Source organism: Aedes aegypti, chromosome 1 (genome assembly GCF_002204515.2).
Source record: "Aedes aegypti strain LVP_AGWG chromosome 1, AaegL5.0 Primary Assembly, whole genome shotgun sequence".
Classification (NCBI taxonomy): domain Eukaryota; kingdom Metazoa; phylum Arthropoda; class Insecta; order Diptera; family Culicidae; genus Aedes; species Aedes aegypti.
Window position 1 is genome coordinate 125,445,979 of NC_035107.1, and position 24,400 is coordinate 125,470,378.

The window sequence follows — 24,400 nt, forward strand, 5'->3', positions numbered from 1 at the left end:
TTTAGCTACCCATCGGAGAAGAAATGGGCATCACGTTTAACGTCATAAACACAGCTTCAAAAGTGCGTTGTCAGCATTTTCCGTCTCCTAATATGCACCAACTGCAGCCGAGCCCCTTTGGACCTGCTTGATCATCAGTCGTCAGTGGTCGATTTGTTGGGCGGTGAAGCACAAAAGAAGTTACTTTTTCTAATTGTTTTGAATCAACGCCATTCAGAGTCGGTGTGCCGGTCGGATAACTTAGTTCGTGCTCCGGAGCGCTTTTGTTTGGTTTGCTTTTAGATCTAATCAAAACTACACTCGCTCTCGTCTCGTCGACAAAACAGCCTCGACCCAATTCGAAAGAAAACGTTGAAGGCAAATTTGACTGTTTCCTGTTATGAGATTAATATTGTAGCTTTTTCGCGGTTTCTTTTCTGTTCACATGAGGTGGCACCTTTCAGTTGCTACTCCAAACATTTCAGTTGACAGCGGTGTAGTAAAATTGATGTGTTTGTATATGAAAGCACCGTCTGAAGAAGGTATGAACTGGAAAACCATCGAGTTAACACTTGATTAGGATAATTGTCGCTTGTTTTACGATAACTAAACTAAAGCTAAATCGTCTCCGGTGCAGTTAAGCATTACACCATTCAGATCAATTGATTTCTATTTAACATTGTTTCGATGTAACACAGTTTTACGACAAGAGTATTTTTTTTAAATTCCCTAACCTTTTTGTATATTTGGAACCCCTGCGAAAGCTCCAAGAATCAAAATCGAAACTATAAATATGTCAGTCATAAAACGGCGAAATGTTAACACGTTGAAAGTTGGTATTCCACATCCAGCGTAACGGTTCCTCACGTATGATTTCGTTGAAGTCATCTGAGAAGAGAAACGGGGCGTCGCATCACAAGTTGTTTGGGTGAGATTTGGCCGTTGGGACCAGAATGCGGATTTTTGATGTGATTGTACTTTGTTTCTTCATACGTCTTACACACACTTTAATGTATTCGAACGTCATATCTCCGAATATTCCATTTCCCCAAATAGTTCATTTGTCGAACATACTTTTAGCGCTTATAATTGTCGTAACTTTATATATTTTAGGGTGAACGGTTCCTTCTGACATGCACATGAAAAACCGTTTGATTTGCCGTTCCTTAGAGTGTCATTGTCTTCGGTTAACCATGAAAAAGAATTTGTGTGTGTTGGAATGTAATAAAGCACACATAATGCTAAAAATAATTGAAACGAATGTTAATTTTCTACAATATTCTGCTACAAATCAAAATGAGCGACATCAATATATATATACCAACATGCTCCTCTCAACAGACAACTTGTTTGAATTTTATCAAACCTTCTGCATATGTTGCAATGACCGTTACGTTATGGTTCACATTTGTTGGATCGTAGTTCAAGTCCCGTTCAATATTTTATTTTTCTTTTGTTCATTATTCGAATCGATTCTATCGATTGCTAGACCTCCGGCTAGTGTTTGTACGCTTCAAAGATGTATTTGTACATCATATTTGCGACGAAAGTGATGTGCATCTAAAATAACGTGATATTACTATTTTTTCCTGCGTACCTAGCTTGTTGCATCAAGATCGAATTGCTGAGAATGGTAATGTTATATTATCTACTTTTATGAAGAACTTATCGTTTATGATGAAGTGGATACTTGTTGGTGAGTTAGGGAACTATCACTCATATTATTAAACAGGGATTTTATGGTTCTAATATCAAAAACGCATTATCGATTGTTATTAAAAGAACACCTATTTGGTAAACAACAATTCTTGTAGTGAAATTTATAGAAATGTAAACATCATCAATAAAATCATAACAATAAACCAAAATGATGCAGCAGTAGTGGTTTCTGAAGTATAGTAGGGGAATAACTGATATTTTCGCCCCCCAAAGTGATTTCTCTCTCAAAATATTTAATAATTACATGTTTTTGGCTTATTAAGAACCGTTTAACTAATACTTTTTGAAATTTAAATGGTACAGTTGTTATGAAAAGATGTGAAGCTAACATCATGATGCTAAATTGGTGGATTTAATAAGCTTTAGGCAAAGTTAGAGAACAATTTGCTAAAGGTGGCACACTTGCCCCAAATTGCGCTATTATTGTCGATATGGATTCAACAACGCATTAATAAAACCTCAAAATAGCAATTTATTCAATTTTGTAGTGGAAATTTGTATTTTGACCAAAATTAGAATCATTTTTCGCACCATGCGTGATATTGTTTACCTTTTTTTGACAGTTTTCTGGACAAACTTTTGAAAAGGACTTAAAAGGTCTTGAGCCTTTTTCAGAAACGTTGCTGTTGAGCCCTTTTTAGCCAGCCCACGCAAACTAAAACCACTATCAGGAAGATTGTTGTTAACTCTTACTGATAGTGGTATTGGTGAGCGTGATCGAGTTGAATGGGGCTCAACAACGTCTTGCACAGTCAATGTTTAACAATGTCATGTTAAGTTTTAGACTCAGTGGGAGCAATCACCACCTGAGGGAAAACGGTTTTAAACTCAGTGGAAAATTTCCAACCTGAGGGCAGGTTTCTATAACAGCCAATATGGAAGTCGCTGGGGAAATCTTTCTTTAAAAAGTATGATTCCGATGGATACTAAGGCAAGGAAATCTCCTTCTCCTTTGTCCTCTCGGAGCACACTTCACAATCAGAAAAAGCAAGTTAAATTATTAACACTACTTTATTCCGATACAAAAATGGTCTTAGCATAATGCCATAGCCTCATACATATCAACGTGATACAATAAGAATGGCACGAAAAGTTAGTTCTCAATAATGGTGCCTGCTATCGGGTACCTATCTATCTCATACATTATTCTATAGTGATGCATAAGCAATCACGACGGTAACCTATGTTATTTACTCTGCTATGTATGAATGGTTGTTTCCTTTCTGCTATGTATGAATGGTTTGCTTCTGTTATGTATCTACCTATCTATTCTGTTTTGATTGACACCGACGGGACTGGGATTTTGATGTCGAACTGTCAAAGATTTTGGAGTTTAGCTTTTTCTCACGAATTAGTTCTCTAATAAACATGTACTTAATGTCGATATGCTTGGTTCGTTGATGGCTTCGGGGTTCCTCAGCAATTTTGATGCAAGGTATGTTGTCCTCATTTATGGTGAATGGATTTGATTTGATTCCAACCTCACACAATAAATTGGATAACCAAACACCCTCTTTCGCTGCTCCGCAAAGTGAGATAAGCTCAGCTTATGTGGAAGATAAGGTCACCATCGTCTGCTTCTTCGTCGACCATGATACCAAGTTGTCGTAGACGGTGAAAAGGGATCCCGAGATAGAGTGCCGTTCGTCCTCATCATTCGGAAAATCTGCATCTGCAAACCCCTCGAGTGGAATCAGTCTTTCTTGCCTCGTGTACACAAGCCGAAGGTCTTTGGTACCTTGGAGATACCTCAGGATGCGCTTGAGTCCGGTCCAATGTATTTCCTGTGGAGAGCTCTGAAATTTAGACAAGGCATTAACGGAATAGCATAAGTCTGGTCTAGACATTAATGCAAGGTACTGGAGACAACCCAAGAGAGCTTTATACGGCTCTTTGGTCAATTGTCCATCAGTTTTAGACCACCCAGCATTTTGGTCCATTGGCGTACTGATTGGTCTACAATCTTGCATTCCAAATCTGCTCAAAACTTTCTCAATGTAGGATTTCTGAGAAATTGTCAACCATTTGTCTCCACGGCGGATATCTAGGCCAAGGAAATTTCTCACTTCACCTAAATCTTTCATTTTAAAATGATTGAAAAGTTTCCTTTTGATCCATTGTATGTTCTGAATATCTTGTCCGAATATCAGGATATCGTCTACGTACAATATTATGTACAGACCTCTATCCTTGCAGATATACAAGCAAGTGTCTGATTCAGTGTTCTTGAAACCAAGTTCTTTTATAATGTCATTAAATCTTAGATTCCAAATACGTGCCTGTTTTAGTCCGTACAAGCTTTTGTTTAATTTGCAAATTCTGGGAGGACTGTCACCAAACGGCAATCTCATGTAAATTTCCTCTTCAAGGAGTCCATTCAGAAATGCCGTTTTGACATCCATTTGATGGACGAGCTGCGATCGACAATAAAGTTCTAATTGTAGTCATTTTAGCCACTGGTGCAAAAGTTTCGCTATAGTCCAATCCAGGACGTTGCGAACAGCCTTTTGCAACAAGGCGAGCTTTGTATCGGGGTACATCGTCTTCCATCTTAATGGTAAAAGTCCACATCGAATTGATCGGTTTTCTCCCTTTCGGTATTTCTTTTACTACTGTCCATGTTTTGTTTTCATGTAGTGCTTGCATTTCCTCCTCCATTGCACGCTTCCACTGATACCAATCATTTCGCTTTTTCAACTCATCAATCATCTGAGGAACTTCCCCTGAGTAGTGAGATAATATGAAACTAGTCTCGTAGTCACGCAGCCAGTTTGGACGATGAGTTACCCTCTGACTATGGCGTTGAGACAAAGGTTCAACATCTCCAACATATCCAGGATCAATATCATTTCCATCACCTTCTGCTTCTACAAATTCCTCTTCATCATCACTATCATCAGCATTCTCTGGGACTTCCAAAAGATCGATAGGATTAGCAGGTTCCGGTATCGGGATATCAACTACGCAAAAATCCTGACGTACTTCTCTGGGTGTATTTGGGTTAAAACATCTGAATGGAAATGTGGATTCATCAAAGATTACATCTCTTGATACCACAATCTTCCTCTCATCGTCGTCCCACAACCGATATCCCATTGGTGCATACCCTTCCATTGTTAGCGGTCTACTTTTCCCATCCAGTTTCGAGCGCTCGTGTTTATTAATGTGTGCGTAGGCAGCGCATCCAAACACTCTTATGTAACTCACATCAGGCTTTTTCCCGAACCACATTTCATATGGCGTGATCGGATTCGCCAACGCGCTCGTCACACTGCGATTAGTAAGAAAACTCGAAGTATATAAAGCCTCGCCCCACAGATACATAGGAATATTTCCTGCATGCATCATTGATCGTACTTTATCCATCAATGTCCGATTCATCCTCTCACTCACCCTGAGTGTAGGGTACAGTCAGCAACATTTGGATTCCTTTTTCCTCACAAGAGGATCTAAAATCGTTACTGAAATACTCTCCCCCATTATCTGACCGTAACCGTGAGATGTTCACAGAAAAATGGGCGGTAGCCAGAGCTTCAAACTGCTTAAATTTTTCCAGGACCTCGCTCTTGTTTCTCATCAAATACACGACTACAAAATGTGTGAAATCATCTATAAATGTCACGAAATACTCGTGCCCATCATATGTACTCTCGGCCATACGGCCGCACACGTCAGAATGTACTTATTCCAGAGGTCTGTTGGACCTAACCTTGAACGACTTATCAAATGACTCCCTAGTTTGCTTTCCCATTATGCATGGTTCACAGACAATCGGATTTTGGCCTGTAGTTGATGGTTCTATATCCAACCTCTCAACCATCTTAGCCATCTTCCACAAACTCTCCTCGCTCAAGTGTCCAAACCTGCAGTGCCATAAATTGTGTTTTTCCATTACATTACCCATGTAAATATTCTCACTGTCTGGGTATAAACCAAGATAGTAGAGCCCATTGAATCTCCTCCCTGTAACCAACACAACACCATCTCTATCTCTGATTTCGACTCCACCATTGCGAAACAAAACGGATTTACCTGTTTCCTCAATTTGAGCCACAGAAAGGATGTTTGCGTTTAAATCGGAAATAAAAAGCACATTGTAAACTTCGAAACGCTGGCGTTTATTTGTTCTCAATACAATATCTCCCATTTTGCAGCATTTCAGCACACTATCATTCTTCGCCGTTCCAACTTTTAGTTCCGGGGCATCCCAGAGGCGGTTGAATAATTCGATGTCGTGTGCCATGTGCCGGGTTGCTCCTGAGTCAAGAATAATCGGGAATGGCACAGGCATCTTACCAAAATCCATTTCGCGCACGCGTCTGTCACGAATAGCATCAGCATCTGCCTCGGCCGCTGCAGCCCCTGCATCGTGCGCAAGCGGGAGACGAACCATAAAGGCTCCCTCTTGCCTCGCGAGCAGTGCCACCGCGTCTCGCCCGTTTCCATTTCGTTCACGTCTGGCATCGTTTTCACCTCGGTTTCCACCAGCTTCGTTCGCAATCAGCGCCATTCTGCGAATATTTCCTTCGTTTCTTCTGTTTCCGCCATTTTTCCCGTCCTCCTACGGCGCGCGATTGTGGACCGCGTTTGTTCCCGTTGCCTTCACGTGGATTGTTGACGTTTGCTTCAGCCATTTGGCGTTCCGCAGCCAACCGCCTGCGACGCCTGAAGCAATTCCTCTTCTTGTGTCCGGGTCTGTTGCATTCATAGCAGACGGCCATCGTTGCCACCGGATGCGTTCCTCCTCGATTCGAAAATTTTTGGTCCGATCGGCTCGCGGTGTCTTCAGCGTCCAGAAATATTCTCTGCACTTGCTCCTTGGTCATGCGATACAGTTCCTCCTTGCGAATAACAGACAGAGCACCCAAAACGTGTTTGAATTCATCCGGAATGGCCACATGCAGCGTGTCGACAACTTCTTTATGCGGTACGGCCTCTTCCATACTACCCAATTGGCGAATGAGTTCTTGATGAACTGTGAACAGTTGCTTTAGTGATGTGAAGTTCTCTGTTCTCAAAGTATATAAGCGAGCACGCACTCCCAGCATGGCTGTTTTGCCCTGGCTCATGTACAGCTCAACTAGACGATCCATTATATTTTTGGCGAACTGGCATTGAAAAACTTGCCCCATGGCATCGTCGCCAAGTGCCATCCAAAATTCATTCACGGCAGCGTCGTCTTCTTTGAGCCGTTTCTCCAATTTTGCTTTGCGTTCATTTTCTTCTTCAGCAGTCGCGTCGGCGACCGGCTGAGCAAATTCTTCTTCCAGGGGTGTTCTCTCGAGTGTGTGTAGCAGTCCTTCGAATTTGAGGTGTTGTTCCATACGCTTTCTTCAAAACGGGAAAGATTTCTCGTCCCCTTTGAAAAGCGGAACAATCACCCTCTTCAATCTTCCATCCATTGCTGTGAAAGAAATAATTAGTTACGATTTAATGATTTCCCAGCGAATCGTGGCCTGGGCCCATAACCTGTTAAGTTTTAGACTCAGTGGGAGCAATCACCACCTGAGGGAAAACGGTTTTAAACTCAGTGGAAAATTTCCTACTTGAGGGCAGGTTTCTATAATAGTCAATATGGAAGTCGCTGGGGAAATCTTTCTTTAAAAAGTATGATTCCGATGGATACTAAGGCAAGGAAATCTCCTTCTCCTTTGTCCTCTCGGAGCACACTTCACAATCAGAAAAAGCAAGTTAAATTATTAACACTACTTTATTCCGATACAAAAATGGTCTTAGCATAATGCCATAGCCTCATACATATCAACGTGATACAATAAGAATGGCACGAAAAGTTAGTTCTCAATAATGGTGCCTGCTATCGGGTACCTATCTATCTCATACATTATTCTATAGTGATGCATAAGCAATCACGACGGTAACCTATGTTATTTACTCTGCTATGTATGAATGGTTGTTTCCTTTCTGCTATGTATAAATGGTTTGCTTCTGTTATGTATCTACCTATCTATTCTGTTTTGATTGACACCGACGGGACTGGGATTTTGATGTCGAACTGTCAAAGATTTAGAATAGGGGAAACTTGACCAAAACGCTCTACGAAGATGAAAATTGCCCTATTTAATATGTCAATGGGCCCTTCTGAAATGTTTGTTCAGTTTTTTCCTTTTTTCTCTCACTTCTCACAGACGGAAAAAGTTTCCATCAGTATGCATTTCAATTGTAGTGTATAATATCGTACACGGGAAAAATAGGTTCCTGAAACCACGAAAATTATTCAGAAAATCATTAATACCCATATTCATGGCACTCCTTTCCATATAAAATCGGACCATGAATATGGATATTCATTGTTCCAGGAACGGATTTTTTTTCCGTGTATATTAATTTTTGCTCCCATATTGTTTTTATCAGGTATAAAAATGTTTTGCAACACTTGTGACATTGTGTGTTTGAAATTACATAATACGTGGTTGACGCAAGCTTATGAATATCCAAACAATTCAAATTCTGAACATAACAACTGATATCACTTCCAATCAGTAAGAATTGCACGCTCCATTCATAAACAATGTTGTCTCAGTGAATCCGCATCCGGTACTGTTTTCGAGCACAAATTGATGGATATAAGTGATTTATTGCTCTCAGGAGCACGGTGCGGGTAAAATCTTAGTCACGCCCGAAGAAATGAGACGTGACACAGTGCGGCAACTGCTTAGCGTTCGGTTACGGGACGAGGAACTGCCGCATGAAGCCCCGCTGTGGCGAATGTGCCGGCGCATACGCAACGCTGTCATGCCAACCAATCGAACCGAAGTGCGCCAACTGCGGTTCCAACCACGAGGGCAGCAGCCGTAACTGCCCCAAAAGAGCGGAGTTCCCGGCGATCCGTCAACAAGCATCCGCCAAGAAGCAGGAACGACAGCGCCGGCCACCCACACCGCTGACTGAGGTGCACCGCTTCCACCAACCCACCACCAGGCATCCCGCCAGTCGTCCCCCTCCGTTCAGCATCGCTTTGTGGCCGCTGCCGCTGCTCCACCGGTGCAAAGAACGCCCCCTCCTGGATGGGGGAATCCTGGACCCATAGTTCCCAGCACTCCTTCCTCCGACGACGGCTCCCTGTACACACCGGAGCAAATGTTGAAATACACCAGGAACCTGTTCCAACGGCTACGCGCCTGCCGTTCCAAGTCGGAACAGATCAACGCCGCCAACTCGGTGGTATTTGCCTTCCTCTCCAAACATGGCCCGTGAGGCCATCACCAGGATCGTAAACTGGAACGTTTGTTCCCTCCGGAACAAAGCTATTGAATTCGTCGACTTTCCCGAAGAGAAAAGAATCGACATCACCATCATCACGGAGACGCACGCAAGCCTGAACTGAGCGTCTCCATTCCCAACCATCAACTTGTGCGGCTAGATCGGACCGGCTCTGAAGAAGGGGGAGTCACCATCGCTTTGTGCCACAACATGAACTGCCGCCTTCTACCGAGCCTGCAGCTCAAACTCATTGAGGCCGTAGGAGTATAAGTGCAAGCTTCTGATGGCCCGATCACCATCATTGCTGCAAACTACCCAACTCAAGCGAACCTCAACGACGGGTCGGAAACGGCCCTACGGCAGGACATCACCAAGCTAGCTCGGCGAAGCGGGCGGTACATCATCGCTGGCGACCTTAACGCGAAGCACGAAGCCTGGGGGAACCCCCGAAGAAACCGAAACGGAGTCAACCTGCAGCAAGCCTTGGAGGAAGGTAACTTGAACATCTTGTGCCCGGATACTCCCACCCGATTGCCATCATCGACCTGTTCATCACCAACATGGTAAGCATCTTCCATCCGGTCGTCTACAAGGAACTCAGCTCGGACCACTATCCTGTGGTGGCGGAAGTTGGGTCCTCGGTCAACCGGCAGCTCACGACTCGGCGCAACTATTAACGTGTCAACTGGGACTAGTTCCGGCAGTTTGTCGACACCCACGTCGACTACAAGGTGCGACCCGAGTCAACTGATGACGTCGATCGGCAGCTGCAGGCTATGGAAGAAGCGATCTCCCAGGCCAGGAAAAGACACGCAAACTGGGCTGCCTGCCCTAAAATCCGTTGTCAGTCGGATGAACAAAATTATCAAGGCTAGAATGTTGGACCTCAGAAACCAAAATTTTGCTAAGAAGATCGCCGCTCTTCCAGACTGTGCTCAGCCGTTCTGGAAGCTAACGAAAATCTTATGAACCAAGCCTAGGCCCATTCTTCCTATTCTACCTATCTCGACCTATTTAAAATCCTCCAAAAATATGAAGGTCCCAGGTTTCGAAAAAATCATAAGCTTGGAACTCAAGCACTTGAGTGTCCTATGTTCTATGATCACCTCGCGGTAATCTTCAACCAGTGTCTCCGGCTTAGCTACTTCCCATCGTCCTGCAATTAAGTTAGCTAAAGTTATCCTTCCTCTCCTAAAAGCTATCGCCCATCAGCCTTCTCCCAGCGTTATCGAAGCTTTTCGCAAGGGCAGTTTATCGCCGGTTTCTGCTTCTGTTGAGCAAAATAACCTCCTACTCGAGGAACAATTTTGTTTCCGACGCGGTCGATCCTCAGACGGAACAAGTCCTAAACCTCTGCCATGGCTCTGATCGATGTCGAAAAAGCATTCGACAACGTCTGGCATGATGGCCTGCTGTTCCAGCTTCAACAATATAATCTTCCCAGCTACCTGGTGGAAATAGTGCATAACTATCTGCCAGCGAGGACATTCCGGGTCTCGCTAAACGGAGCAATTTCCTATGCGTTCGACATCATCGCATGAGTTCCCCAGGGCAGTATCTTCGGGCCCCTGCTATTCAACCTGTTCACCTCCGACATGCCCGCACTCCCAGGAGGCGGCGCGCTATCTCTGTTCACAGATGACACCTCCATCGTCTACAGCGGAAGAGTGATCAGAGTGCTCACTGCAAAACTCCAACGAGGCCTGGATGTCTTGACAGCATAGGGGAAGTCGGGGTAAGACAGGGTAAGGTTTCTTCCTCTTTTGTTCCACATATGAAAGAACATCTATTTATCCACAATAAAAAATTATACACATTTTGTTTTATTATGGTTTTCTCATATTTTTTGTCATATTTCTGAGCGTTCAAAAATTGCTCACTAATTCTGGGGCGGGGTAAGAAGGACCCCCAGAGGGGTAAGACGGACCAGGCCGAAAATATTGGTATAAATTAGATTAAAAGCACATGACAGACAGTAAAAAAGTAATCCAATAGTGTCATTTATACTTTCACGTTTTGGGGTAGTTGTTTTGAGATTTAACTTTTGCATTAAAACTTCTGAGTTTGTTTATTTACTCCGTTTCCAATATTTATCATTAAAGCAAAAATTTAGTCTAGCAATACTGTAGTTTTCAGAATCGATCACCAAGCACACTTTATTCTTGATGGGGAATAATTCAAACGAAATTGAGATGACTATTATTTATTGAAACAATTAAAAATTAAATGCAATTCAATTCATATTAACAACAAAATTTATGGATTATGAGAACGATAATGATCTACGCACATTCACAGCATTTGCCTACTCCGGATTCAGAACAATTGTTGTGGTACCATTTTCCGCAGCTAAAGCAAGACATCCATCCGACACCATCATTTGATTCAGAGAAAACTTCTCCGCATTTGTCGCACAGCGTATCCTCCTCTGTTGGTGGAATCTTCAAACCCTTAGGTTTCCTTGAGCTAGGCTTTCGCGCCTTTTTTTATTCCTTTGATATTCTTAGAAGCCTTTGCTTTCTTCAGTGTATCTGTGTACCGTTTTGACTCATATTCCGAACACTTAAGGCCAACAGTGACTTCAAATGCACCTGGTGGGCATAAATTAACTGATCTATGTGAAAATTTTAGTTCCTTCGCATTGTCTTACTGTTAGCTGTTGGGTGTATTGATAAAAATATTAATTTAAAATTGTTTAGTTTTGTTTTAACGTAAAAGTATGGAACAACATTTTGACTCAAATGCCGAACACTGTTTTCATTCTGTCTCATATTCCGAACACCTTGATTCAAATTCCGAACAGCACGAATAAATCGCATTCAAATGAATAATTTCACAAATTAATTTATCTGAGCTAGTTCTACTGGTCTTGAACAAGAGAATCATCACTACTCACGAGGTATGAAATAGATTGAAAGATGATTAAATTGAATTTTAATTGACTGCCGTTACCTTGTAATTTGATGATATATTTCAGTGAAACATTTCAACATCATCGCCATACAAAAACCGAGTGTTCGGAATATGAGTCTGTTCGGAATTTGAGACAAAACGGTACTCGTTCGAAGTAATTTTCGTCGTTTTCTCGGCAACACGATTCCTTTTTGTTACTCGAGATCCTTTCATTTTAGGTAGTGGCTACCCCAGATCTAAGCGACTTTTTACGGCGACAGCGACACAAAATTGTCGAGATTTCGCTGATGTTTCGCTGCATGCACTGTTTGATAAGCGCATCTAAGCCACAGCGACGCGATTTCGCGTCGTGTCAGTCAAGATGGTTTCATAGAAAAGTGCTTGCAGCGACACAACAACGAAATCGCGACAATTTTTTGTCGCTGCCGCCGTAAAAAGTTGCGTAGATTTGGGGGAGCCTTTTAGGTGGTTGGAGTCATCCTTTGCTTCAGTCAGATCAACATCGGCATCAGGAGTCACGATTGGATGAGTTTTTCCAGACCCAGATGTTGAAGGCTGCGAGCTGGATCCCTCAGGTTCGGAAACAGTTTGTAGATCGCAACCAACTTTGGGCTCTGGATCAACCTCGACTTGATTTGTGACATCCGATGGCGTGAACGCTGCATCATCAAAAATATCCGGATTTAATGGAACTATTCCTGTCTTGTGGAATCCACTCACAGCCGTTTCCGTGGTACAGTCACCCTATAGTTATGGATCAACTAAGGGTAATGTTATGGAATAAAATATAATTAAAAATCATGGTGACGCTGTAAAAAACAAAATGACCTACCTGGCACTGCAAAATACAGTTGTTTTCGGGAATACACCTCAAAATTCGCGATTATTTACAAAAAAGTGTCAATTTCTGTCGAATTGTCGAACGTTGTCCATCCCACAGATGTGGATCAGTGGAAGAGGAGGGTCCTTATTATGGATCAAATCGATTCGTATTATGGATCAGAACACTATAAAAGCAATTTATCTGTGAGTTAAACGAATGGTGTGTTAGTGAAAGCATACGTTTTGGCGTTTCTTTTGGAATTGTCTTATCGTTGATTCATAACCACACTCAGGCAAATGGACTATCGATAAACATAGGAACCCCTTATGAAAATTCGCCACAAGAAATCGGGTTGAAATTCATAAATTTGCCTTATGAAACCAGAATTTGAAAACAAAAAACGTTTAACGCGGCAACCTGGAATCGAACCAAGAACCTTGCGATCGATAGGCCCGAGCGTACATCCCGCGCCAATCGACGCCTTGATGTGGAGTGATGCTAAAACGATACATAAAGCGTTCGTATTGCAATAATCGTTCCACCTTTCATAAGGCAAAATGTATGAAATTCGATAGTCCAGTTCGCTGCGTGCAGGGATGCCGAGTCAATTTTTCAAAAATCTGGAAGATTTTCAAAATTTGTCTGGAAAAGTCTGGATTGCTTATGTTGTATATAGAGAAGCTTACAAATTATTTAAAAAAACCTTACAAATTCATTTCAAATTTTATCTGGATCATCCAGATTTCTGTAATACGGGGCTTCAAAAATCTGGAATATTCCAGACAAATCTGGAAGGTTGGCTACGCTGTTCATAATTGTGGTATGGGTTTCAATGCTCCACAGATACCTATGAATCAACGATTCTAGGGATATGGATATCATTTTGCGATGCTGTACAGATGTATGGTTTACGTAGGTAAAATGTGTTCTGCGTAATTGCGACTCTATCTAATGAAATATTCTCCGTTTAAGCCCACTCTGATCCATATCTGTGTGCTATCCATAACTGTGGGGTGACTGTACAATCTTTAATGAAAGCTTGGTCCATTAGTTCTCCGATGTCATATTGTCCAACGGTGCTTCCGGGCTTGTTCTTCATATACCTTTCAACAGCATCAGTGTAGTACGTTTTGAATGGAGCCATGAAAGCAACGTCCAGAGGTTGCAGCTTATTGCTGCACTGTGGAGGTAATACTATAACAGTCACATGGTGCGCTCGTGCCTTTTCGGTGAACGCTAGGTTTTTCGTATGCGATGAGTGTCCATCAATGATGAGCAACACAGGATAATTTTCTGACGGGCGAGTGTATCTCAAGAAACGATCGAATTGATATCGAACAGCTCAATTGTCATGTATCCGTTTGGACTACATGAAAAAACAGCTGGCATACACATGACCGCTGTGATAGTTTCACTTCTTTCAGCAGATGTTATTGCACCGACCTGTTTTTTCCCTTGAGTGCGGCAATTTTTCTCTTTGTTTGGCGGGACCTGCAAAAATTGACGAGATTTTAGCTTAAGAATGTTGTCCATATGGCAACTATAAGATATTTACCGTGCTAAAAGCTGTTTCGTCAGCATTCTAGATCCTGGCTGCTTCGAAAGGTGTTTGCTGCATGATGTTGGTCAGGAGATCGAAAAATTTTGTGACGGATGGCTTATTGAAGCCACGTGCGCTTGCAGCAGATGTTGCGTTCGGAACGCAATTGTCGGATTGCGTTTTAGAAAACCCTTTATCTACTCCTGTCCCGCCATACACTTCTCTTTGTTGAATGGATGTGGCAAGTTGTTCCGTTCAGCCAATTCACATGCCATCTCCTTGATGTCACGCATGTTGAGTCCATAGAATCAGTTTTCCAGTTGCATCAAATGCTGGACAAGCTCTCCCTCTTGAGTTGCATTGAAAACCGGATTTTTTAAACCGAGCTTCAATATTGGCGTATCATTTTGTCGTCTCAATTGCTGGCGCAGCGTTGTCCTAGGAATCCCGAAAGTTGTCGAGTTCGTACGGATGGACATGCCACTTCCGATTGCTTCTCGTGTATGGTTCAGCTGGTCCACGGATCCACATCCGCAAAGACTTCCTTGCGTTTTTCCGAGGCATCTATGCGAAAAAAAAAACACTTCACCGATCGCAAGCAATCACAAGGGTGGCGCTTTTGCCCCGTCAAAGTTGGTCCGTTTCACCCCCCCTGTGTGAAGTTTTCACTTTTCAGTATTTTTTCAGTCGTCTCGTACAAAATTACATACCTTTTTCGGCAGCAGCACCAAGAGGACAGACTAGGAAAAGCCACCGGTAACGAAAAATCCTGAAAAACATTGTTTTCTATTTACCAAACCTTATTTACTCTACGTCTGAAATTACATCAAACTGTGCCGCAATCAACCAAAAGTTTGTTTTGTTTATAACTTTGGCATTTGCTGCGTTTTCATGCCGCATAGTATTTCAAAACAATGCAATTATGGCAACAATGCTTTCCATGTACTTACATGACAGGAAATTGGTGACTTTCTTATTAAACTAATGGTGGTCCGTCTTACCCCGCAGCTCCGGGCGCTCTTACCCCGTCTTCCCCTACTAAGCCATCATCTTAAAATAAACACACTAAGGTTCGGTATTTGAAAGGCACGAATGAAATAGGAAAGGTACAATAACTTAAAATTAAGGTAAAAAAAAACTCGAATGTGTGTTTTCTATTTTCTCCGTTTGCATATACAGTCCACTCTCCACATCTCGATATCGATGGACATGTCGACATACGGAGAGAAAATCGGGAATGAAAATCACATCGAGATAGGGCGATATCAAGATAAGGAGCATATCGAGATATCGAGAGTAAAGATGTATGCAGACTGAAGGGACCGAAAAAACATCGACATAGGGAGAGATATCATGATGTAGAACATCGAGATGTGGAGAGTCGACTGTTTCAAATGTAGATATACCGTTTTGTATCTAATTCCGAACAGACTCATATTCCGAACATTCGGTTTTTGTATGGCGATTTGGTTGAAATGTTTCACTGAAATATGTCACCAAATTACCAGGTAATGTCAGTCAATTGCAATTCAAATTTAACGGCTTCCAATGTATTTTATATCCTGGGAGTAGTGATGATTTTATAGTTCGAGGTCAGTAAAGCTCAGATATATTTATCTGTGAAAATAATAATTTCAACATTTATTCTTGCTGTTCGGAATTTGAATCAAGGTGTTCGATATATGAGACAGAACGAACACAGTGTTCGGCATTTGAATCAAAATGTTGCTCCATACTTTTACCTTAAAAATAATACTAAGGAAGTTAAAACAAACATTTTTAGCTAACAGCAAGACATTGCCAAGAAATTTAATTTATCACATATATCAACTAATTTCAGCCCATCAGATGCATTTGAAGTCACTGTTGACCTTAAGTGTTCGGTATTTGTATCAAAATAGTGGCATTCTTCAATCTAATGATAACGTCCGTCGCTATATATTAAGAGCCAGTTCGCGAGAGCCGCAACCCCCTTTCCAAGGGAAGTTGTATTGATGTTCTCCGATCAGGCTGAAATTTTCAGGGATCGTTATTCTATATAAAAGAGGATGTTTTGCAAAATATTAGATTTTTATATTAGGGGGAAGTGGGACAAAATGACCCCTAATGATTTCATGTCACTAAACATGCAAAATCACAAAAACTGATATAACTTTAGTAAAAGTGCACGGATTATGTTGAAATTTGGCATGATTACTCTACGCCATATAAACTTTAAGATAAGCATGGTTTATGAATTTTGAAAGAACTTCAAATCGAGAAAAACAAGTTTTTCATAAAAATTTCAGTGATTTTCAAACCGATTTTTTTCTTACCAACCGAACTAGGTCAAAAAACTAAATATGACGTTTTGTAGGACAACTCATGGGCTTTCATTTGAGGTATGATTCAGACATGCCGTTTCAAAAAAAAAATTCGGGCTAGTGTCTTGAACTTGGGCCATTTTGCGAGTACCGCAACCTCCTTGCCCAGAGAGGTTGTATTGATGTTCTCCGATCGAGCTGAAATTTACAGGAGTTGATTTCCTATATAAAAGAATAGATTGCGAAAAATTTCAGATATTTATATTAGGGGTAAGTGGTATAAAATAACCACTAATGATTTTTTTTTAATATAAAATCAATTAAACTGCTTATAGCTATAGTAAAAATGTACGGATTTATATGAAATTTGGCATGTTTACTTTACGTTATAGAACTTGAAAATAAACATGGTGTTTGAATTAAAAAAACGTTTTTTTTGTACAATAAGATTTTTTTCAAATCGACTTATTTTTTGTCAACCTAACTAGGTCAAAAAATTAAATATGAAATTTTGCAGGGCAACTCAGGGGCTTTCATTTGCGGTGTACCGTGGTGAATAATAATCCGGACGGTATGAGCAGCGTATGGAGCAGCGTTGCCAACCTTCCAGATTTGTCTGGAATATTCCAGATTTTTGAGGCCCCATTTTACAAAAATCTGGAAGATCCAGATATTTGTAATGAATTTGTAAGGTTTTGTAAATAATTTGTAAGGTTCTCAATAAATGACATAAGCGATCCAGTCTTTTCCAGACAAATTTTCAAAATCTTCCAGATTTTTGAAAAATTGACTTGGCATCCCTGGTATCCCTCTTGTCGGTAGTGGTAATACCGATTATATCATACCGTGTTGCCGCTGCCACATCTGAAAGAAATGTTACTTCCTTGTAAAAGTGATTATGTGGATAACAATAAGGCATTGTGCTAATGTTTTCGTTAGCAGCCTCGGCGGTTTAGTAATAAACGTAGTTTCATCTCACGCTATTTGGTTGGGAATCAACTATCGCATTTGTTTTGGGTAATGTTTTGATAGGATCGATTGGGAGGGCCACATGAGTGTGTACCTTATAATGTGATATGTCTGCTAGAGATCATTTTATAAATAATTGAGTTTAGCTTAGTTTCAGTGATTCCCAAAGCGGGTGAATTCGCCCCCCTGGGGGCGATTTTCATGCTCAAGGGGGCGAAAATTTGTAAAACAGAATTTGGGGGGCGAAAAATCCAGAAAGGGGGCGAAAAAGCTAACATGGGAGCATTTAAAAATAATTACTCATAACCTTTGGAGGACACACATCTGAAGGTTAATCAATTCCAAACTTAAATACTTCCAGGACTATTTTACCTTAGATCGTTATATCTCTAATTGTAATCATTTTAAAATTATTATAGACAACACTACATGATTGTCAAACGCAAAATATTTGTGTTATTCATTGATCTTTTCAATATCATGAGAGTTTGAAGAATGGTCAGCATTTGAGATTTTCACGAGATTATGCAGATGCCCAACATATACAAGGATCTTTTTTGTATGTGAACTTTAAGGTTTGGAAGATAATATTTCTGGCATCCAGCTTTTTACAAAAAAAATCTACAGTACCATTTGTGATGTTTTAAGGGGGCAGAATCCGTCATTGATTATGGAATTTCAAAAGCAGTTTTTTCGTTCAATATCAGAATATTTACAGGAAAATGTGTTCACTGCAAGGGGTGGATCACTTTCTAAATGTACATCAAATGCACATCGATTTGCATGAATGCATTTTTTAGACATTCACATCAGCTTAGCCTTGACCTGTACCAGCGTATTGAGCTATAGCAACGAGTCATTGTTTGTTGTTTTAAAACTGTTTATTTGATGGTTTGACTCTTCGTAACGAAAAATAACTTTCTTCGAAGTTCTTCCATTAATCACAAATTTCATTCGTTTTAGGTTACCTAGCTGAAGCTCAAAACTGAAATTTTATTGAATTCGTATTAGAAGCCTGACTTATGCAGCTCAGTAATCTTGGAGTATACAGCGAACATAATGGGGGGTGGGGAGAGAAGATGATGGCTTATCAGGCATATATTGTCTCCCTCTCCCGTAGACACAGTGCCATTTAGAATCAGGATTCATCGGAACCTCTTCCTCGAGAAACGCACAGCCTTACTGGTCTCATTACTAGTGGTGATTGTAACTGCGCATCAAATTTAAAAATCCAAATATAAATTAAAGTTTTTCTGGAATTATTTGTCCAAATAAATTGTTTTATTCTCTTCAGTTTCGATTTGGGTTGGGGACAGGTTGGAAGCGGTAAACTCTTGGGGTTGATTAATATATTAATTAAAGAGAACACGACTAAAGCTATCCTCTGAAGTAGGACATGCTTCATCTTCGTGGTTTTAAATGTATCCACATCCTTGTCATTCCGGTGAATGTCGGAGTTGCATTGCGATTGTTGTCATAATTCACCATTTATTGAGCGGATAACTTAAAAAGCTCAATAAATGTCGAACAAGCCATTAGGAATGTTTCAGTCCCTCTTTGAATCTGTTTTTGGATGAGGTGGCTGTACTTGAGTTTGCGAAAAAAAAACTTCAAAAAAATCAACAGCCAATTGTTAGAGCAAGCCATGAATTGAAAATCTGTTGAGTGTGCATTTAAATGCATTTGAATGGATAAAATTATTTCAATGCTTCAGGAGTGATCCACCCCTTGGTTCACTGTATTATATTTTCCAACCGAAACACAGTGTACAAATTTTCATCGAAAGTTTTTTAGTTTTGAGCAGAAAAACTGCTTTTGAAATTTAACGATGATGATGATTACGATGACGGAGCGTTGAACGTTAATCCACAGACAAAGTTAATCATTTTATACACAAATTTTGGAAAAGTTAGCTTACAAAAATCGCGTTCCAACGATGCCAAAGACAAAAAAAAACTCTATTTATAAATAGGTTTGAAGAAATTTCAAAGATGCGTTTGATTTATACCTCCAGAACGTTCGAAAAATTGAGTTTTTCTTGGTGTTAGAAAAACACCTTTTTGATAAATTGAATTGATAAATGAGTTGAAAAACATTCTGGATTTTTATATATATTTCAGTATTTTTGGATTCGATAAAGAAAAGCATTATAAACGCTCACACTTTCTGAAAATTATTCCAGTAATTTTAGAAATAGCAGATAAATCACAATTTACGGGGTGAGATCTTTCAAAAACGAACAATTGCGAACAGAATCATTGCAATTCACCCAAATATAACATATTCATGTAAAAATAAATGCGTTTGCTTGGAAAACATTGCATTTGGTTCAGATTTGGATAACGTTGCCCCAAATTACGTCACAAGGCGCCTATGAATACATTACATTTGTTAAGTTGAAACTGGACCAAACTTTTACCGACTAAATTAGTAGCCTGTAATGTACGCAAGATATTTTTAAAATCGATATTATAATTTAGGTTACGGATATTTAAGAAAATATTTTTAAATGTGCATAATTGTTATTGTATTATGATTCTTTGGATATGCAAGTCGAAGACATTTTTTGTCCTTATTAAAATATTTGAATCATATATCAGGGGGCGATTCCAGATTAATATTGGCCTCAAGGGGGCGAAAGTTGAAAAAGTTTGGGAAGCACTGGACTGACTGCACATATGGCTGCTATGAGGCACTGTACTGTTTATATCTTGAATGGACTTTTGACTTTTACTAGCCTTGATGTTTAAAAATTTCACGAAAGAGTGAAAGAGAGAGGAAGATTGTTAAAAATTGCATTTTTCACGAAAATGGTGTAGTAAACATATTTTTCAGTAAAATCCGTTTATACGTTACAGTAGTTCTTGTGATTTTGTGTATTTTCCGACACAAAAATATTGGGGGTCATTTTGACTCACTTTTTCCTTATGAAAAGTATAGTTCTGCCAAATAGGTTTCTTTTTGAATAGTTATAAACACATCTTGCAAAAATTCCATTTTAGCGTTACGTAGTAAATAGATATCGCTTGATTGAATAGTTACAGACAAGGCACAGACAAACAGACCTAATAATTAGAACTAATCTCTATCGAAATCATAGTCACGAGGACATGTACGCCCAATGGTAAAATCAGTGTGTTTGGCCGACGGTTCAACAGATGGCGGTAGTGTGTGTACGTCTAGCGCGAACAAAAACCATGCGAGCGCTGAGGGTGGCGGATTGGCCACCTAATTTATTTTTGCATCGACCGTTGTAAAGGTCGTCGATGGACAATGATGAGAGTGTGACGTCTGTTTGTCTGTGGTTAAGTCATTAAGAATGAATAGTTTTGCAACGTTTAGAATGTACCAGGTGTGACCACTCGGACTTGATGTCATGAAGAACCGGCTAGAGCCGGATTTGTTGTATACTACACCATTTCATTTCTCTAAAAGTAGAAATCAAACATAAAAGTTCACCAAAATGTGTTCCCATATTCATAAAACAGATGTTAAGATACAAATTGACCACTTTAACTTAAATTTAAAGCGTCCCTGGATCCGAAAAAGGTCATTTGTATGATCAATCAGATGCAAGAGACATGGTTATCCAATTTAATCGTTTATCAGAAGGTTTACGCTGATGTGTTTTTCCTAAAACTCCTTGAAATTGTGACCACATTATAGCCGATTCCGGAAATTATCTGTGTCTTGAATTTTGCCTACCTCCAGATGCACAGAAGTACAGAACCCTTATCATCCGACCTGACCCGGTGATCCACCGCAAAAACTTCGGCCACAGGAACATTCCCTAGATCCTTTGACCACTTTTAGAAACTTTATATGTGTAAGTACTCGCTGAGTGGTGAGAGTTTTTTTCCCTCAGGCCTACACGGGCTAAGAGTAGACGGGGTTGGTGGTCTGATGGCTACCGCTTCTGCTTCATATGCAGAAGGTCATGGGTTCAATCCCAGGCCCGTCCCTTTCCTCGTACTTTGTAGTTGTATATCTCTCACTTGCTTCTATCTTCCATTCTAAATATATCACACTCAAAAACTATTCGTTCATTTCAAATGCTAGAACCCGAGATGGACAAGAAAACGTTTCCCTAACGCTTCCTACTTCCACACACACGCCTTTCTTACGCCTGATACATAGGCAGTCTGCTAACCACAAAAGCAAACCTCTCTGCCATGCCTTTCCCCCAATCCATACACTCCCGCATGAACTGGCGTGGATGCAGCGGAATATACGGTCTACGTGGGAGCCAGTTCAATGCATCATCAATTCCTCCCCCTTCCCCTCATTGGTCAGCATTCTGACGTGGCAGGTGCCATTGTTGCCTAAAAATAGAAGATCACCAGCACTTATACACTGAGGATGCCTGTTAGTCCCAAGCAGTCATTCGGTTGGTTCCTTGTATAAGTGCAGCTGATCTGGCGATACTGGAGTGCATCCACGGGCGGCCAATCAAGCTCAAGCTCAAGCTCAAGTAATAAACACATCTTGCAAAACTATAGATAATTATGAGATAGTTGACAAGGTATAATTTTTTGTTGTTGTTGCTTGATGAGGGGGACTTTAACCCGAGAGTCATTTGCCCTTAAAACTATAAATTGTGCTAATTGTAACTTGGTTACCTGATTAAGAGAAAAAAAAACTACTAATTGAACTTAAAGACTACACTTTTTGCAAAAGAAATAAAAAAATACTAAAATCACTAGTAAGGCGAGCAAATACCTTTAAACTCTAATATGTTGCTTATCTTGACAGATAGATCTATTTCGTCTGCGACTTACAGACTTCTTCAGTGTCGAGTGCTCGTATACACTGTATTTACAAGTAGATGAATAACAGAATTTATTACTATACCATTTAATTCCACTATAGTTTGTTTCTTTTGACAGATACGCGTATTTCGACCTCAACTGTAAGGCCGTCTTCAGTGTCGTGTACTAGACTCGACTTATTATTATTATTTACAGCATATTTTTGCAATGTGGTGTGACTAAACTTTTGAACTATAACTTTGTATAATATTATGTTACAATCACTATATAAAAATCATATTTTTTATTCAATAAAGTTGTATATACGTTGTAGGTGTATTCTCAGACAAACAGACGTAACACTTAGAACAAATCTCGATCAAAATCATGGTCACGAGGACATGTGCGCCCAATGCTAAAATTATTGTATTTGGCCGACGGGCCAACAGATGGCGGTAGTGTGCAAACGTCAAACGCAAACAAAAACGATGCGAGCGCTGCGGGTGGCGGATTGGCCACCTGCCATATTTTTGAATCGACCGTAAAAAAGGTGATCGATGGACAATGATGAGAGTGTGACGTCTGTTTGTCTGTGGTGTATTCATCGACACTATCACTAATATAAGTTCACCACGGAGAAGGAGGGACCTGGTGTAGTGGTTAGAACACACGCCTCTCGCGCCGAGGACCTGGGATCGAATCCCATCCCCGAGATAGTCACTAATAATTTCAGTGACGACTTCCTTCGGAAGAGAAGTAAAGCCGTTGGTCCCGAGATGAACTAGCCCAGGGCTAAAAATCTCGTTAATAAAGAAAGAAAAAAAAAACACGGAGAATAGAAGTCCGTCTGGAGTAACTTTTTTGTTTATGTAAATTAATTGTCAATGGTAACTGAATTATATATGCGTTTAAATTGATCATTTTATTATGTATTATTTTGTTATATATATATTATATATTTTATTCATGTTTATATCAAGGAAAGAATTGAAATAAACATATTAACCTTCAATTAAGCATTTTATTGGTAAATATTATTGTGTATTTCTTTCACCACTGGACTGCGAAGTGCGGCCTCATAAGTGCGAAAAGTGAATAAAAGTGCGGGAATGCATCGAATCACGTTGGTGTCTTCAGAGCACTTATTCTCTGATTTATAAGGAATAATTCCCCCCACTTTTATTGGCGTTTCCGAACTTATAAAAACTTCCGCGATAGTCCAGTGGTGAAGAAATGCGCAATATCAGAGTGTCCGTCCGAACTTTGATTCACCACGGTACACCGTGAATGAAAGCTCTTGGGTTGTGCTACAAAACTTCATTAGGTAGTTTCTCGATTTTATCACTGCTCGTTTAAATATCGCTTCGTTATATCACTCTAGATTTTAACATGGTTTTCTGTTCGATTTTATCATGCCACAACAATTGTATGAATTTCATACATTTTACATTAATAAATAATTCTAAACAACCAACAAATATCTTTTTGATCCATCTCAGTTGCAGAACTTTGAGCTCAAATTTCGATGAAAATTATATGGCAGAAACAACATTTTCATTATATCACGTTTCAATATATCACGCCAAAATTTTTTGGATCCGTGATATAATCGAGAAATTACTGTATTCAGTTTTATTAACCTAGTTCGGTTGACAAATAATAAGTCGATTTGAATAAAAAACTAATTTTGTAAAACAAACAGCTTTTTCCGATTTGAAACATTTTTTAAATCAAAATACCATGTTCATTTTAAAGTTCATAGAACGTTACTTTACGCAAAATTTTATACAAATTCGTGCATTTTTACTATTGCTATAAGCAGTTTAATTGATATTGTATTTGAGAAAAAATTATTAGTGGTTATTTTATACCACTTACCCCTAATATAAAAATCTGAAATTTTGCGAAATATATTCTTCTATATAGGAAACCAACTCCTGTAAATTTCAGCTCGATCGGAGAACAACCTCTCTGGGCAAGGAGGTTGCGGTACTCGCAAAATGGCTCAAGTTCAAGGCACTAGCCCGAAAAAAAATTTTTTTTCGAAATATTTTGAAACGGCATGTCTGGATCATACCTCAAATGAAAGTCCATGAGTTGCCCTACAAAACGTCATATTTAGTTTTTTGACCTAGTTCGGTTGGTAAGAAAAAAATCGGTTTGAAAATCACTGAAATTTTTATGA